General features: G+C 37.4%; 1 long non-coding RNA gene across 1 annotated transcript; it reads left to right on the plus strand.

Annotated features, from left to right (window-relative positions):
- Positions 1 to 342: 342 nt before the first annotated feature.
- Positions 343 to 2,014, plus strand: si:dkey-22p6.2 (the record flags this gene model as incomplete). The annotated part of the gene is given in 2 exon segments (NR_138562.1): positions 343 to 436; positions 1,662 to 2,014. It is a non-coding gene; the product is annotated as a si:dkey-22p6.2 (long non-coding RNA).
- Positions 2,015 to 6,436: the final 4,422 nt, after the last annotated feature.

Raw genomic sequence — 6,436 nt, forward strand, 5'->3', positions numbered from 1 at the left:
GTGAGAAATCAAATGCAACATAAGATGGCTTATTTAAAAAAAAAAAAAAAAAAAAAACAGTCAACAAAAACCATCACGAGGGGGAAAAACATAACTATAACACATATGGATATACAAACTTGGCTGGGCTGGCAAGACAGGACTGTAGCAGGAACACAGGGAAGTATAGACGACGAACTGGCACAGGAGAGTAGACATGAGGAGAATATAGACAGGAATAATTAGCACACAAACAGGTGAACATAATAAACTAATAATGGGTTAACAAGGAGGGTGGGACTAGACAATACACAGAAAGGCACATTACACACAACACAAGCCATGACGGTACTCTGTGTTCACGCCGATCACAACACCCAATACATGACAGGACTAGTGTCTGGACTGGACCACTAAAGCAAGAATTAACAAGACCAGAGTGGCAGAATCCTAAACAGTATGTTATAGTTTTATGTTATACATCTGTTGTTGATAAATCATGTTTATTACAATAATTAAGTATCATGCCTGGTGAAAAATCCAGCTTAAACCAGCCTAAGCTGATTGTCTGTTTTAAGCTTGTTGACCACCCTGGTTTTAGAGGGGTTTTGGCCATTGCCAGACTGGTTTATAGCCATTTCTGGCCTGGTCTGATGACCAGCTATAAACCAACTAAAACCAGCTTGACCAGCCTGGTTTAAGCTGGACACAGCTGGTTTTGGCTGGGCTCCCAGCCTGGTTCGGCTGGTCAAGCTGACCAGCTAAGACCAGGCTGGAAATAGCTAGAAACCAGCCTTGAAATGGCCAAAGCCCCTCTAAAACCAGGCTGGTCAACCAGCTAAAAGCAGCCAACCAGCCTATGCTGGTTTAATCTGTTTTTTCAGCAGGGATGCAACCATCCATCCATCCCCCTTGAATGAACAACTTATCTAGCATATCTTTTACACAGAAGATGCACTTCCAGTTGCAATCCAATAATAGAAAACATCCATACGCACTCATTCACACATACACTATGGCCAATTTAGTTAATTCAATTCACCTGTACCGCATGTCTTTGGACTGTGGAAAAAATCCACACCAACACAAGGAGAACATGCAAACTCCACACAGAAATGCCAACTGTCCCAGCTGGGACTTGAAATAGCAACCTTCTTGCTGTGAGATGACAGTGCTAACCACTGAGCCACCGTGGCGCCCCGTGTTACCATAATATATATGCATATGTGTCTCTGCTTGTGGATAAGCTGTTTGTGATGAGCTTTGGTTCTCTTGAGTGCAAGACTTTCTTATTAACACATTAACTTTTGTCTGTGTAACAAAGGTAACTTCTGTAGATGTTGGTACTTTAAAACATTAGTGTATATCACTGTAAATTAATGAAATGTGATAGTTTCCTGTAAACTTCAGATATTTCTTGTACAGTTTCTACCATATTTTTTATAGTAAAATTCCAGCTACCAATTTTGGCAGTTTTTTGATCATAAATTTGACATATTTTTATTTTTACTACAAACCTTTATTTTTAAAAGTGTGCAAATGTTTACTCGGCCCACAATCAGCTTTAGGAGGCCATATAAGGCTAGTATTATCTCTCTCTCTCAAAGAGGAATTACAGAGAAATACAACTTTTGTGTCTTTTGCTGCTCTGCTCTTACTCTTCGCTCGTCTCACCTTCACAGCGGCTGGGTCAAGGGCTGTGGGTGTCAGGCTGAATTAATAGGGAATGTGGAGGAGAGTGACGCTGAGGTGATCTCTGTGATGACGACGCCTTATTGCTTTCCATGAACACTGCGGCTTCATGCATATTTATGAGTGGAAATATCGGTTTAACAACAGCCCTGTCTGCACACACCTTATTCCAGGACTAATGCTTGTTTCTGTGCGCCGCCAGTATCCTGACAATGAGCTTTATACCCTTTCTATTAACTCTAAATGAAAGCTGGGAGAAATGGCGTTGGCTTTCTGACCCAGCCACAGCAAAAGCAAAAAAAATGAAATAAAAACTCAACACAATAATACCTGTTTGTATAAATCTTTCCTTTGCTTTTTTGTTTTTGATTTCAGCAACATAAGCATTGCTGCTTAGACCACCAGTTGAGTAAATGTGGAGTAATTGGTTGAACACATCGATTTGTGACGCTACACTTGTATGTGTTAAATATTAATAGCCATCAATTCTCATAGAACAGGCTGGGAATTTAAAGGGCAGCTCTCACATGGTCATTTACTTGATTAATAATGGCTTCTAATGTAGCTCCATCATCTTGTGAAGAGTCACCTATCTATCCATATATCAACTTTATGAGCTGCCTTTACTGCTCACAAACCTCCAACAAGCAGATGAAATCATGATTATTCTTTTATTTGTCCTCTTGTGTTATGAATCGGTTAATAGATTCAAATTTTTCAGTGATTTGCAAGACAAAAGTCTTTAGTATCCACAGAAATATAGTGTTCTCACTTAGCCAAACTGTTTGAAGTCCCCAAGAAATCAAAACTAACTATATGATTTTGTCAGCTCATTGCTAGTTTTGTGGTGAACAATTCATCTGTGCATGTCATTAAGACAAAACAATTGTTTGCCCTTTTAACTTTAATTCAAATCTTAAAATACACTTCCTATTTGTTTTCAATTTTATTCTCAGATTACGTGATTTTGAGGTAATGGGTGTAGCTAACATGCTTCACCACGCTGGTTCAACTGTTTTGACAACAAGCGTAAATGATAAGCAGGAAGAGTTTTTTAGGTTGTAATAACTTCTGTAAAACCCCTTTCCCCATCTTTCTAAATGAAATGCCCACTTTACATCCATTCAGCCCGTGGTAGAAAAAACAAGCCACGCCCACTGTTTGCTCATTTAAATTTTTTTATTTTTTTTCTAGGAACTGCATCGCAATACGAATACAAATGTTGATCGCTGCTTCCGGTTGATTGGGACTTTAACTTTGCAGTTCAGTTTGACCAAAATATGTATTTCAGAGGAACCAGCTTCACAATTCTGCAATAGAACCATGGTTAACATGGTTTTAAATGCTCGGTTTTTAGTTAATTTTGTTTTACTTTAAAGCTGAATTAAAACTATGCTTTATTTTGTAGTTACTACAGTTGAAGTCAGAATTATTAGCCCCCCTGAATTATTAGACTCCTTTTTATTTTTCCCCCAATTTCTGTTTAATGGAGAGAATACATTTTCAACATCTTTCTAAACATAATAGTTTTATATACTCATCTCTAAAAACTGATTTGTTTGATCTTTGCCATGATGACAATAAAAAAATATTTTACTATATGTTTTTTAGGACACTTCTATACAACTTCAAGTGACATTTAAAGGTTTTACTAGGTTAGTTAGGTTAACTAGGCAGGTTAGGGTAATTAGGCAAGTTAATGTATAACAATGATTTGTTCTGTAGACTATCAAAAAAAAAAAAAAAAAAAAAAAAAAGCTTAAAGGGGCTAATATTTTTGTCTCTAAAATGTTATTTAAAAAAAAAAAATTAAAAACTGCTTTTATTCTAGCCGTAATAAAATAAATAATCTTTCTCTAGAAGAAAAAAAAATATCAGACATACTGTGAAAATTACCGTGCTCTGTTAAACATTGTAGGGAAATATTTAAAAAAGAGAAAAAAAGAGAAAAAAGAAAAGAAAAATTAAAAGGTGGGCTAATAATTCTGACTTAAACTCCATGTCTTCACTTGCTGTAGTGAAACCTTGGCTCATTTTGTAGTTATTATGTTTTTTTGTTTTTATTTTACTTAAAATATCATAGCCTTTGTTGGCGACATCCCGGACTAGAACGAGAGGTGGCAGTAATGCACAAAAAAGTGTTGTCGACCACTGAAAAACAGGTAGAAGAAATCGTCATTCTCGTCATATGGTTTTATTTTCATCGGCTAGACGCCGTGACTTATTGATCTGCGATTGGTAAATGTAGCTTGTATGTATGCTACTGCGCTACTTGACTAAAAAAATAGCTTTGCTACTGAAAAGCTATTTGATTTCTAAGGTAGCTATGCTACCGCCACACTACTGAAAAATGTAGTTATAGCAGAAGCCATTGTGCATATCATAAACGGGCAAAGCAACAGATTAAAATTATTCAACATATCCCAGATTTTTAAAGAAAATTCTTACATGTAACCCCATTTATAATCTTTAACATTTTCATAAGTAACTAATTTAATTACACATTTTTTCTCAGTAACTGTAACGAATTACTTCTACATTTATTATGCACAACACTGCACATCACTTTATAAACATTTATTCTTACCATTTGTTGAGTCTCCCCATACAGTTTGATATGAAGCTTGAAGCCGCTTCACATGACGTCATTTAAAAAGTGGACAATAAACTTGCTGGATAATAAGATGCAAAATTAATATGTTAGTGAATGATACATGTATCATTTTTTACAGACATCAGTCCTATAGATAATTTAGTCATTTTTAAGAAGTCTCTTCGGAATTAACAGTTTGTAAACATTTGATAGTTGTGAAATATTAATATGTTTATAGTTACAATTTCACTGAGTGCTTTGTTGTTTCAACATCAGAGAGAAAACAGAAAACAAATGAAACCTTGTGACATATCACTACTTTGTTTACCAGTGAGCCGATGAATTTCCTGTATGCACTTTGTATGCAATATTTATCAACATTTCCAGGAACTCTCTATGAGCATGACATCTGAGACTGACAGTACAAATGTTACTTTTTTATGCATCCTTAACATCTGTTTCACGAATGGGAGCTGACTTGTGTCCCAGCAATGTCAATAAAGGTCAGTCTCTTTCATTGCTGTGTGCCGCCAGCAGCGTCAGTAATCATATCAAGGGACTGATGTGGCTGTTTCTTGTATTCTAGAGCGCTAAACTAGAGCAACGTTTCGACCTCCTGCTTATAACGCAGCGACCTCAGGCTCCTGGAGGTCTCTCGTCACCCAAAGAAGTGCATGGAGGTGTATTTAGTCAACGCTCGCTGCACACACCTTTTATAATGTCTCATAAATCTTCTCTCCCGGAGCCAGGTCTCTCGGCTAAGTGTATTTGATTTGTCAAATATTAAAATTAATTTAGGGTCACACGGCAGAAGCACGAGGTGCCCCCCTTCTGCTCGTTCGGTTTTCACCACGGGGATGCAATCCGTTAAATACATTAAAAACCTAATCTGGGCACCAAAGTGGGAATAAATCATTCTGCCAGCGCTGTTTAAGGACTGTCTGATTATTCTACGCTCTGACTCCAAGCCAGGACATTATTTAAAGGCTGTGCCTGGGGAAATAGCCTCCAATGTGTTGCTCATTGATAACTAAACATTTGTTTCTACCGAATGCTTCCACAGTCGGCATAAGACAACAGCCATAATGATAAAATTACTCCATGTGATAGTAATGAAGTCAGGAGCTGCAGATGCTCTCTGTGTGTGTGCGGCGTGTGCTGTGGTTTTTCAGACGATCACAGAAGTACCTGCTGTTGCGTTTTGTTTGTTTGTTGGTTGGTTTTGTTTTTTCTTTTTTCTCTTAAAAATTGGATTCAACAAAACGCTAGCGTGTGTTTTCATAAAACCTGAGGCAGCTTTTGCAGATATGCTTTCCAAATTGTGTGTATTGCAGACTACAATCCCACAAAACCCGCCGTATGGTAAGTTAACAAATCCTTATGGCACAGAAAAAGGCAAGAGCTGACTGCAATCTGATTCGCTGCTTGGATGTTTCCTTCGCAGTAACCACAGGTGTTTAGCAATCTGCTGTTGTTTTGCTACATTGTTTCCCCTCATAGAATTATTTCCAGGGACCAAAAATGTTCTTTTTAAAATGTCTAACATAACAAAACATTGTTTAACATAGTAGGGTAAATTGTTAGTAGCATATTAAACAAGCGGCTAATCCATTATTTGTTTGCAAGATATTGGATTAGCAATATGCCATTGTTATTAGATAATGAAATGCGACTTCACTACCTGACACAAGTCTTGTCATCAATCCTCGTTGTAAGATCAACAAATAACTTGATTTTTAGTCAATCGTTTAGAAAAGTGGCAGAAGGTAGATTTTTCTGATGAATCTGTTGAACTGCATCACAATCATCACAAATACTGCAGAAGACCTATTGGAACCCGCATGGACTCAAGGTTCTCACAGAAATCAGTCAAGATTGGTGAAGGACAACTCATGGTTTAGGGTTACATTAAATAAAGGGGCGTGTGAGAGATCTACAAAGTGGATGGCAACATCAACAGCCTAAGATATGAAGGCATTTGTGCCGCCCATTACATTACAAATTCTTCAGCAGGATAGCACTCCTTCTCATACTTCAGCCTCCACATCAAAGTTCCTGAAAGCAAACAAGGTCAAAGTGCTCCAGGATTGGCCAGGCCAGTCACTAGACATAAACGTTATTGAGCATGTCTGGGGTATAATGAAGGAGGAGGCATTGATGAATCCAAAGAAT

The sequence above is a fragment of the Danio rerio genome, chromosome 9 (assembly GCF_049306965.1).
Source record: "Danio rerio strain Tuebingen ecotype United States chromosome 9, GRCz12tu, whole genome shotgun sequence".
Classification (NCBI taxonomy): domain Eukaryota; kingdom Metazoa; phylum Chordata; class Actinopteri; order Cypriniformes; family Danionidae; genus Danio; species Danio rerio.